This window comes from Bombina bombina, chromosome 5, assembly GCF_027579735.1.
Source record: "Bombina bombina isolate aBomBom1 chromosome 5, aBomBom1.pri, whole genome shotgun sequence".
NCBI lineage: Eukaryota > Metazoa > Chordata > Amphibia > Anura > Bombinatoridae > Bombina > Bombina bombina.
In genome coordinates, this window is record NC_069503.1 from 734745587 (window position 1) to 734757610 (window position 12024).

Sequence of the window (12024 nt, forward strand, 5' to 3'; positions counted from 1 at the left end):
TGTAGTTTTGAAAATCTTACCTCTTGGGTTAGACATCACATATCTATCTATAATTTTCATTCCCCTTTAGTTTCTTTTGACAATGTTAAATCAACATTCAAAATGTTTTGGTCCTTAAAGGGACATTCACAAAGTATATTGTGTCTTGATTTTTAAAAAATCATAAAAGAATTTAAACATATTTAGAAAGTACTATAGAATTACATTCAGTCTTTAAATATACTTCGAAAAATATACATCAATGCACATATCTTAGTCAATTACATAAGGCATCTATGTGCAAACAACAATCAGCATCAAAATAGCCTATGTAGATATGTATTTAATCCAAGAATATATATAATTACAATCTAATGATTGAATACCAAAACATATTAAGTTGTTCAAATATTATAATCTTATCCAAAATGCATACATAACATATATCTTAATGTCCCTCTAAGCTGAAGACTGCGAAATACATCCATTACAATATATATTTCAGTCAGTGTGTAAAACAATCCAGAAGTTAATCTAAATATGCTTTACTCATATGTTATACTAATTTAGCAAAAGGAAGGTGCCTAGGTTTCTGATTTTTCAAGCATTATTGTGAAATGTCTCTTTAAAGGGACATGAACTCAAAATATACTTAAAGGGAGACAGTTAAAACATTAATGATTTATACATTCTGAATGAGTATTCTATTTTAAGCAACTTTAAAAATTGTCTCATATTATCAATGTTCCTCGTGATGTTGCTATCATTACTTTAAAAATAAGGCATTAAATAGATAATTTATTTGCTTCAGTACTCTGGACAGAACTTGTTTTTTTTGGTTGGATTAATTGATCTACCAATCATCAAGGACAACCCAGGTTTTTTGCCAAAATTGTCCGTAATCTAAAATATCATTATTGATTTGCAAAGAAAGATAACAAGATAATTATTAACATTTGAGAATCGGATTAAATTATAAAGTTGCTTAACATTTCATGCTCAATCTGAATCACAAACGCTAAATTTGTTTGGACAGTGTCCCTTTAAGAGATTTAAAGAGTGTATTTACTTCTCTTCTTATCTTGACATACTTTGCTTGAAAATCATATTGAGATAGGGTCAGTAGATGAAGATTGGTGGATGCACAGAGATGCCTTATGTGATTGGCTCAACCATGTGCATTTAAATTTCTTCTGTTGAGGATATCTAAATACTAAGATAAATTGAGTTACATTTTAAAGTCTTAACAATTTTCTATCTCTACAGATCATTTGATACAATTGTTTGTTTGTAATGTCTATTTAAAAATAAAGACGCCATTGCACAATAACATATATGAGCAGTTCAGACAAATACAAGCTCGAGGTTTATTTACTAATAACAAACAAACCTGTAGTTTAACATTTATAAACAGATTATCCAAGTTACTGACATTATAACCTGAATTTGAACATTCAGAAATATTGCGTGGGAAACGGATCTTGAAACAACAGATTTGCATCTTTAAACATTAGAGTCTAATGTCACGCAACAGCACACAATCAATGTGCATTATAAAATACATTTAATAGAGCAATGTCAATACTTCACAATAAGTCAACAAATTGATTTTATGAACAATAAAGACATACAAGATTAAATGTGTATTTGTATTAAAGAAACAGACCGTTATTAAACCGAAAAATGTATACAACATTTAATAATGTGACAGTATTAGATTTTAAAGAGAATTTAAACATTAATATTTAACGGTTCACGGATATTAAATCTGCGTCACACATACCCGCATGACAGGCCCATGAGTTACAAATAAGTCTACATGAAAAATGAAGTAACAGCACCACCAGGAGGTATGTGTAAGGAAGTTACTAAGATATGAAACATTAAGGAACGGCCAATCCGAGTTCATCACACAAACACAACTTGAGTCAGGATGGTCTCACAGACATTCTAACAATATTTCAAACTTTTATCCAATCAGATGTACAGATAACTTGTCCCATGGTGCATCTCATGTTTACTTCACCATATAAAAGTCCATTACACGTTGCCATCTTTGTCAGTTCTCTAATGCCTGCAGGCAGTATATATCATATACCCAAATATATTCTACAACCCAGCAGGCATGTCACCTCCCAGGTTCACCAAGCAGGAGAGCGCTGCACTGGTCCATGCCGTCAAGGACTTTTATCCCCAGCTGTTTGGGAACAAGAGGAGGTCGACAGATGCGCCTGTTAAGAAGGCCCTCTGGGAGTCTATCAGAAATGCGGGTCAATTGGTGTGTGACATCCAGAGGAGCCAGGATCAAATCATGAGGAGATTCGGAGACATGAGGTTGCGCTTGACAAAAAAAGTCAACCTCATAAGGGACTGGGTACAAGCCCGTAAAAGAGGGGGCCAAAGAAAGGCCCCCGCGGAAACTATACCTACTCCTTTATGAGGTGACTTTATGCGAGCTCCTCAATCTCCGGGTCCCCAAAAGATTTAGATCCTCGCCATCCTCGGCCTCCTCTTCTTCCCTCCCAGCTGCGGGATCTGAAAGTCCTGACCTGGGAGGAGATGAAAGAGAATCTTAACCAGGTAACTATCCAACTTCATATAATAACTTAATATTGGATTTGAATTTTAGAAAATGTGTATATAGTCAGATACTAAACCTATACAGATCTCACAACATACACTACATATGATGTTTAGAGATCTGATTTTAGATTAGTGACACATGAAATAGGAATGATGTTTCTTGCGCTCTACAGAATATGCGTCACAGAGCGAAAATGGAATTGCACATACACGTTAACATGGGTTTGCTGTAAGTGGCATTGCTTTATACATGTTGGTCAAATGACGGATGCGTAATTCTGCTTGGAATCGTTGCGCAATGATCGCGAAAATGGAATTGCGCATACACGTTAACATGGGTTTGCTGTAAGTGGCATTGCTTTATACATGTTGGTCAAATGATGGATGCGTAATTCCGCTTGGAATCATTGCGCAATGATCGCGAAAATGGAATTGCGCATACACGTTAACATGGGTTTGCTGTAAGTGGCATTGCTTTATACATGTTGGTCAAATGACGGATGTGTAATTCCGCTTGGAATCATTGCGCAATGATCGCGAAAATGGAATTGCGCATACACGTTAACATGGGTTTGCTGTAAGTGGCTTTGCTTTATACATGTTGGTCAAATGACGGATGCGTAATTCCGCTTGGAATCATTGCGCAATGATCGCGAAAATGGAATTGCGCATACACGATAACATGGGTTTGATGTAAGTGGCATTGCTTTATACATGTTGGTCAAATGACGGATGCGTAATTCCGCTTGGAATCATTGCGCAATGATCGCGAAAATGGAATTGCCCATACACGTTAACATGGGTTTGCTGTAAGTGGCATTGCTTGACACATGTTGGTCAAAATGAAATGTGAATTATTATATATGTGAAGAATACAGTATTCTTATTTTCAATATTATACATAATAAAAAAAAAAAAAAGCAGAATCAAAATAAATTATAACATATGCCCATCAATTGATGAGAATGAAATAACACAAAAAAATAATTAAAGTACAGTAAACAACACAACTGATTGAAAATAAGAGTACAGGATATATTTATCTGGAATTTAACTGAGGAAACAATTAACTCATAGGACTACCAAAGGATTAATAGTTTTTAATTGATTTGCTAATAATGTAAAGATTTTAAACATGGCATGATTTGTATTAATGATATCCAATCCTCATTTAATATATTACAGATCTGGATGTTGGTGCTGGATCCTCAAGCCAGGGCTTGTCACAGTATGGTATGTCTCCTTTTAATTGACATTTGTCTTAGAAACATGGACAGAACATTACATACTAAATCCACATTGTTCAATATTTATATGTATCTGCAAAATGGATTTTTTAAATATTTGCAAATAAGAATAAATAAAACAAAAATGTAGGATTACATTGTAAGACTACTCTGATTTTGTTTGGAATTTAAGATATCCCATCTATTCTGGATGTCTTAATTTTAATGTAAGATTCTTTGAATGTCCAATTTATATTCTTCCCTTGTGTATTGCTTAATCTTATTTGTATACATTTTTAAAAAATACACACACTTTTGCATATGTTTTGATTTTAAAAATATAGATTCCATTTTTGAAATTGATCACGTCATTTAAGGGACACGCCAACTAAATTTTACATAGACTGATTTTTAAACGTTATTTTATTGTTTTGTTCAAACATTTTATGAGCTACATTGGTTCAGTCTATTGTTTTAGTTCTTCTAAAAAAAAATGGATTTTGGTTTAGGTTAAACAATGCATTACTGGTATTATCCGGCTGTTTTTTTATGCATAAATTGGCATTTTGACAAAAGTTAAAATCATGTGTTCAGATAACAGTAGTACATAGTTTCAAAAAGTATACAATTACACATTTAGAGCTTCATGTCCCTTTAATAGATGAAAATTAAATAATTCTTAGGATATCCTTAAATAACATATTAGATTGGAATTGCATGCTCAATCCCATTCATTACATCAACATATGGAGTAGAGAATTCATTAACACCAACATTGTCAAATCAATATATTTTTATATTAAAGGGACACTGAGCTAAAATTATTAATGTTGTCATTCAGATAGAGCATGCAATATTAATCAACATTTAAATATAATACTATAATCATATGTGAAATATTCTATAGCTAAATGTATTTTAAAATCAAGAATGTACGTTTATCTGCAGCTCAATTTTGGTTGACCAACCTGGGTTTTTATTGATGATTGGTGGATACCTTCAACAAACAATATTTATTGAATCCAATATTGCTTATCGGCCTTTAAGATTAAAATGTAGCAACATTCAAATTATAATAGGAGTCAATGTTAAATAATTTGGAACAGTTTGAACAGTGAAATCAATGATTGAAATAAATCATGTCAGTGTCCCTTTAATAAACAATAGATTCATTAATCTTTAAATTCTTTGGATTAGACAATATTGATATATAATTCACATATTCACTGTTGGAGTTACTTTATAGATATAAGCATACTCTAACAGCACCATGATTACATATTTGTACTAATCAATTTGGTTTGGTATTGTGATCAATATGTGTTGTGTCCTAAACAAGATTACTGTACATTGCACAAATGGCTCGATGTGCCACATGTCTTTGTTTATATTTGTCAACAGCTGTTATTCAAAATGTGGTTTGTGTGTATTCTTTTAAGAACATTGATCAATGGGTATATTTAGATATGCAATAGCATCGTGTGAGATGAGTTTGATGTCTAATATAGTCAGAAATTAAACATATGTTCAATACATCATTTTTAACAGAATCCCTTTGATTCAATCAAGCATTTTTTTGGATAATGACTGCTCTATTCTTCACATTTTCAAGTTGATTATTCTTAAAAATCGCTACAGATGTATTTAGTGCTATCCCAAATGTGTTCACTAATATATATCTATATCATTCATAGAAAGAGTTGGTGTGGGGAGCCCAGAGGAATCCAGCACTGTCACAGAGCTGCCTTTGCGGTCTTCTGGTAAGTCCATTGACTCATTTATATGTCATTGAAGGTGTATTGGTAATAAATATTATGAGCATGATTCTGATGAAGCATAACATTTGAAACAAACATATAATTTACTCCTCTGATTATATATTCATTTTCTAGGAATATTGAAAGATTAATAATTAAAACTTTCTTAGTCTACACCTTTGTTATTCAGAAGATGTATAGCATATGTTTGTTTCCATGTTCATTTTTGACAACAGTCATCAAGTGATACACACATGAGAAATCTTAAATGTTCTATGTACTATGCTTTTATCATGTTAAAATTAATACAAACAATAAATCTAAAATCTGAATCATTGAGAATAACAAATCTAATGTCATTTGTATGCTCCATCAAAATGATGTAAATCATAACTTTAGGTGTGTATATCTTTAATGCAACATTGATGTGTGTCTTTGAGCAACAGTAACATATGTTATAATATCTGATCTTAACGTGTACACAACATGTTATGTTTTACAGAGATTGATTTAACATGTGGGACGGAGGAGGAAGAGGCTCCCTTGAAGTCTGATGGTATGTGAAATATATCTATCATGTTTCCAACATGTTGCTTTATTGGAAATCATTTTATTGAGGACATTCAAAGTCTACAGCTTTTGCACTTTAAAAAGGAATATTATTTGTCTGTTCAAATACACTACTGCCCCCTTTCTATATCAGGCAGCATGAAAATATGCTTGGATTTTTTTATATTATTTATTTATTTCTAATTCATGCCATCATTATGTCACATGCATATTCCAGGCCAAACCACAATAATAATGTTATAATTGTACATACAGTCATTGATATTCATCTGAGTGCCTATATGCATACCATATCCTCATGTCATAATTATTTAGAAATTCAAACACACTTCTAAGTATATTGAAAACATAATCAATTTGAAATGCGTTGATTTGATTTCATGATGTATGAGATGTTAATATATTTGTATTATTTATTTCAGATGGATCCTCCACCTCTGGTCATCTGTTTTCTGCCCCTGCCCAGTCCCCTGCCCAGTCACAGACCCCTGCCCAGTCCCCTGCCCAGGCCCAGACCCCTGCCCAGGCCCAGACCCCTGCCCAGGCCCAGACCTCTGCCGGCCCTTCCCATTTTTCCTATCCTGTCCCTCCCAAAAAACGCCCCTTCGTCCCCCTTCACCGCTCTCCCCGTATTTTGGCCCGTACAGCTACCCCAGCTGCCCAGACCCCAACTCACCACTCCCCAGCTGTACGGCCTACCCTGGAGCAGCAGCTCATCCATCCCCAACCCAATCCCATCCCTCCCCAACCCAATCCCATCCCTCCCCAACCCAATCCCATCCCTCCCCCATGTCTCAACCTTCATTGTCCTGGGTGTCTGATTGTCCTTCCCAGGCACAGCTTTAAGTATCATTCAAAATCCACATTATAAGATACTTAAAGGTACACTGAATGCAAATTGTTTCTATTATGATTCAAATAGAGCATGCAATGTTAATCAAATTTATAATTTCCTACTCTTATGAATTATTCTTCATTCTCTTGCTATCTTTATTGAAACAAAGAAATGGCTAGAATTAATTTTAAATCGAAAATAAGTCTGGACATCATTTCTTTATTGTTGGATGAATGTATCTATCAATCAGCAGGGACAACGAAAGTTGATAAACAAATATGGCCTGCCCTATAAACCTACATTCTTGCATTCAAAATCTAGCTAGAGAATTCTAACATTTAAAGAACATGTGTAATTTTTTATTATTTGTAATGTCATGCTCTATCTGAATCAGTCAATTAAATATTTAGGTTCAGTGTCCCTTTAATTTGATATCACGACATATACCAATCACCACTACTTGGATCCAACAATTTATGTACAAATGTTGATACATTATCTCTTGTCTAACCCAGTGGGAATGTAATTTCTTCAGGTTGCTATGTTTACACAGCTTGTCCTCAACGCCAAAATGTTTAAGGATAGGTGTGCCTACCACAGTATAATTCAAATATTTAAATTGCTAATGTAAGTACAATGTAAATCCTTTAACAAGATTTTATACACTCAAGCTGTAAAAGTGGATCATCGAAAACCAATTAAAGGGGACAACATGTTTGAGTAAACTGTCCCTTTAATGATTTTGTTCTGTCTGAATAACATATTTAATGTGTAAATAATACATTTCAACAAATTGATGTAAAGAATGATTTGTCTTTATGATGACAATGTATCTTTGCTTATTTTTTCTTCTGTTGTGTAATTATCCTTAATATTTTATTTATTCTTTATTTTAGGCTGTGACTCAACATGGCTCATGCTAGAAGGTATAGCACGTGTAGAGCAGGCTGTGTTGAGGAACGCAGCTGTCCTGAGAGGGATGAACGACACCATGCAGGCCAGCTCCAGGTTCAGCATTTGACTCTGCGGCAGATCATGCGATTAAATTCAAGGCCTGAATCTGGAGCTGGACATGCACAGGACGATGAAGAGGATGACCAGTAAGTGGAGGATCTGGAGATGCTCCAAGGGCGCAGATAAGAATCCTCCGTCCACATGTTGATGTTTTTTTTTATGGTTGCCATTTGGCCTTTTTTTCTGTTTATTGTTGTGCCTGTTGCACTCTTTTACCTTGTCATATGGCTCCAATGGGGCTATGCTGGCCCTTGGCAACTCTCTTCATGGACTGTGATGCACTGTTACCTTGTCATATGGCTCCAATGGGGCTATGCTGGCCCTTGGCAAGTCTCTTCATGGACTGTGATGCACTCTGTTACCTTGTCATATGGCTCCAATGGGGCTATGCTGGCCCTTGACAAGTCTGTTCATGGACTGTGATGCACTCTGTTACCTTGTCATATGTCTCCTATGGGGCTATGCTGGCCCTTGGCAACTCTCTTCATGGACTGTGATGCACTGTTACCTTGTCATATGGCTCCAATGGGGCTATGCTGGCCCTTGGCAAATCTCTTCATGGACTGTGATGCACTGTTACCTTGTCATATGGCTCCAATGGGGCTATGCTGGCCCTTGCCAAGTCTCTTCATGGACTGTGATGCACTCTGTTACCTTGTCATATGTCTCCAATGGGGCTATGCTGGCCCTTGGCAACTCTCTTCATGGACTGTGATGCACTGTTACCTTGTCATATGTCTCCAATGGGGCTATGCTGGCCCTTGGCAACTCTCTTCATGGACTGTGATGCACTGTTACCTTGTCATATGGCTCCAATGGGGCTATGCTGGCCCTTGGCAACTCTCTTCATGGACTGTGATGCACTCTGTTACCTTGTCATATGTCTCCAATGGGGCTATGCTGGCCCTTGGCAACTCTCTTCATGGACTGTGATGCACTGTTACCTTGTCATATGTCTCCAATGGGGCTATGCTGGCCCTTGGCAAGTCTCTTCATGGACTGTGATGCACTCTGTTACCTTGTCATATGTCTCCAATGGGGCTATGCTGGCCCTTGGCAACTCTCTTCATGGACTGTGATGCACTCTGTTACCTTGTCATATGGCTCCAATTTTCCTGATCTTTACCAGATTATTTATAAACGTTGTTGATGTTTTCTGACATACTAATAAAAGACGTCATTGCACGATTCTTTGTCCTCCTTATTCATGTCATTGCTTGAAATCTCTAGTTTATCTTGTTGATCCTTAAAGGGACCTACCAAAAATAATGGTGTTTCCTGAATCATATATGTAATACAATTGTAAATGACTTTAAGATTAACATCTCCAATGTAATTTTTATTTTTGTCTTTATATTTTTTTCTAAAAGCTTTATCATTGCATGATTATGATTAGCATAGTAATTATTTTATATATGTATATATAGATTGTTATATATGTATATTTCAAATTTCACATCCATGTGTGTATTTATAAACTCTGCATGAATTGATGCACCTTTAACAAATGATCTGAGGATTGATACAATGATATAATCCCTGTAAAGTGTTCATTTTATTGAAATAGTATTGTCTCTGTGTATCCTCTTTTTAAAAATAAAAATCATGTCCCTTTAAGTGATGGTGAGCACAATTGTTAATGAATGTATTTCCATTTCTAAAGCATTTTTGTCCTTTTTACATGAATAAGGACATATAATCTTATTAATAAACAATCTTATTGTAATGTTGACAGCACATGTATTTCATTTTCTATTCTATCTTATTGTAAAAGTGTAACCAAATCAATCTCTGTCTGTAATGCGCATATTTTAGATGAGGAATATGTTTTTCAAAATATTGTTAAAAAATACTTCTCCTCCCATATATGGCTATAGGTAGTCTGACCATATTTCAACTTGAATAAATGACACGTTTGATCAATACATGTGTCATTATTGTTATTCCCAAACAATCTAAACATATCTTAAAACATCAATGGCATATGTATTTCTCATGTGTATATTTTAAATGTTAAAGATATACACCATAGCTATAGTTAAAGGGACAGTCAAGTCCGAAAAGATGATTCATGATTTTGTGACATTCCTAGATAGCAATCTAGACACATACTAGTTACAAAAATATAAATACGTTTCTTAGTGATATACCAAGCTGTCAACTGAGTCCTTGTATTGGCTGCGTTTTTTCAGCGATCGCGGATGCGCCATGTTGCTTAAGACGTCACCTGCCAGGCTGTCCAATGATTCCTTGTATTGACTGACGTTTTTACGCGATCAAGGATGCACCTTTTATTGGATGGCGTTTTTACGCGATCAAGGATGCGCCTTTTTTTTGTTTGCGTTCTTACGTGATCAAGAATGTGCCTTTTATTGGATTGCGTTCTTACGTGATCAAGGAAGCACCATGTTAATTAAGACGTCACATGCAAAGGTAAAAAAACGTCTGATTGTATTACGTAGTCCCATAGCTGATAAAGACCACCACATTCTCTTTTGCTGGATGTCTGGTTGAATAAACGAACGAAACAAAATGTTTTCATGCATATGATATTTCGAGGCAAGTGCAAATCTCTATAGTCCATGTTGTTTAATATGTTTGTTAACAATATGTTCCTTTTTCTGAAAAATGACTGTTGTGTTTAATGTTAAAGATATCTAATTCATAAATATGCGCTATTGTGTTAGAATAAAGTAATCAACATGCATTTATCTTTATCATATGCTAAATATATGATGCCGACTTCTTCTAAATGTAATTTCGTCGTATATTTTATTAAAGGTTCATTAGACACTCACATTATAAATCAAAATATTTTATCTCTAGTTAGATAGTCCATTGTTTAACAAATACACGTTTCATTTTGCTTCTGTTCAAATAAAATGTAAGTAATTTTCAGACTCCTCGCCAAGCCTCTAAGTTTCATGTGAGTACCATCTCCAGCTTTCTCCTGTTTGTGTAAAGGGTCTTTTCATATGTTAATGATGGGGTATTGTCTTGTTTTACGGTTGTAATGGGGGTTCATCAATATTTTCAAGAGAGCTAACCCGATTTTCTTTGAAAGTGTTTAAAGCTTTGTAATATTGATATCAGTATATGTTAATCTTGTTGTTTCTAGTAGTGTCTATTATATACAGTTCTGTTAAAAATATAGTATACTGTCCCTTTAATGCAAATGTTTATTTTTGTATCATGTATGAGTTCCACATTGGTTAATCTCCAAATATATTATTGTTAGCATATTTTCACCCCCCACTCCTAAAAGGACTTTAAACCATATTCATTGTTAAAACAAATGTCTTTATAAAAAAAAATTAACACAATAATGTCTCTTTAAGAAAATAGACTTTATTTAACACGTCAATATAAATCTGTTTTCAATATTTATTGTTTGAACAAGTACATGTATATATACCAAAAATCTGCAAATATATGTTAGCATATGTAATTTTGTTAAAGGGACAGTTTAGAAAACAAATCATGTTTTGCATTATTATAAAAGTCAATTTTGTAATTTCAATTATATCAAAGGTGTCTCACCAATTAATCATTTGTCTGTGTTTATTTTAATTTGCTAGCTAAACCTATGAGGTTCGTGTGCTCATTTCTTAGAGCTTGAAGAGTGCATGTAATCATTATGCAATTTGACCACTAGAGGCCATTTGGATAGCATTTGTATATCTAAAACCTTGTGCTCATACAGCATATTATTTACCATGTATTGATCATTGATGTCTAAAATGTTGTTATGTCAGAACAACAAATAAGTGGTAATTTTTCATAGTCATAGATACAAGGGTAAGCACATAAGTCACACGTATTTCTCCATGTTTTGTTGTTTCCAACTTTATAATGCGTAATACAGTGTTTTCTTTGTAATCAATAATTTTTTGACTGTCCCTTTAAGCTGTGTTATTGGCATTCAAACAGTAATATGCCATCATGGATAATTGTAATGGTAATTTTGTTTGCGATTCGGGAAACAGTTTGGACATCACATCACAGAAACCAATCAATATCATGAACAAGGATAGGTATGTGATGTGGTTTTCACACACTT